The sequence below is a fragment of the Nicotiana attenuata genome, unplaced genomic scaffold (genome assembly GCF_001879085.1).
Source record: "Nicotiana attenuata strain UT unplaced genomic scaffold, NIATTr2, whole genome shotgun sequence".
In the NCBI taxonomy this organism is placed as follows: domain Eukaryota; kingdom Viridiplantae; phylum Streptophyta; class Magnoliopsida; order Solanales; family Solanaceae; genus Nicotiana; species Nicotiana attenuata.
The window spans coordinates 13,158-14,424 of NW_017672649.1; positions in this window are offsets into that span (position 1 = coordinate 13,158).

Below are 1,267 nucleotides of genomic sequence, written 5' to 3' on the forward strand. Positions count from 1 at the left end.
GGCCTTCGTGGCGGATGTCAGGGCAGAGGTTCTACCATTGATTTAGTTCCGGTATTGAGGAACTTTTTCGGATGCGTTTCTTGTGGCCGAGCATGTCGTCGGGTGAGATTGTGGATTTCGGTATTTATTTGGTGCCGGGCACCGTATTGTACGGCTCTGGCAGGAGTCATAGTAGTAGAAGGAGCAGCTTCAGGCTTCCTGGTATTGAGTTTGTTGGCAGGCCAATGTGGCTACGCATTTAGCTTGAGTTAGCTTGGTTAGCCCCGAGCTGTATTGCTGAGGGATAGGTTGATTCGATTGTTCTTGAACTGGTTGGTGATTTGGGAAGATCTATGAGTTGTTTCTTTTTCTGTGCGGTGAGGCGTTATGATTTTCGGACTGTGGGCACATATAGTGCGGTGCTATCGAGATTCATAGTGGAAGTTGAAGGGGGGACCTCAGTTGTGTTTGAGTTTTGTAGCTTACAACGCTATATGTAGATACCATTATGCACTCGGTATGCTTACGACCGATACTCGGTATTTTGTTATAATGAACAAATTTGGTTCGATGTGCATCTCCCTATGTGAGATATTTGTGTGGATCGCGTGGCACGCCGCCACGGGTATGTTATCTGGATCGGGTTGTACGCCGCAACAGTGTGATGTTGAGAATAGTTTTCCATATGTTACCTTATATACCTTGCTTCCTGGTTTCTGAGGAAAGTCCGTATTGGGTGTTGCTCGGCGAATAGCGCGTCGGTTGTGTCCTTTCAGGATTGAATGGTGTATATTACTTGCTTCACCGTTGGGGGTAATGAATTGCTTTGGTTTCAGACATCAAATTGTGTGTAGCTGTCGGATTTTGATCATAGTGTATTGAGGTGCTTCATGTGTAGCAGTGTTTGGATATGATCGCGCATCGTAGCGAGGCTACGTGGAGTTATGACCCTTCGAGGTAGATTCAGGCATTCTATTTCTATGATGTGAGACGGGGTCTCAGCCTTGTGTTGTGATGGTACTGATGAGCTTGAGGTACAGCTCTTTCGTTTGAGTCAATTGTCATGATTTGAGTATGTTCAGACCGTTTCTTGTTGGTGCGTGTATTATGCAAGTCGTGGCGTAGGCCTGTATTGAGGTGTCGTAGCACCAGAGTGATGTGTTGGATTCGAGGTGATCGTTGGAGTCATTAATGAATACGAACAGATTTGATTTCAGCTTGTTAGAAGGATAATATCGAGGTTTGGCCCGGAAATCTGTTGTGGTATTAGTCAAAAGGGAAACGGTTT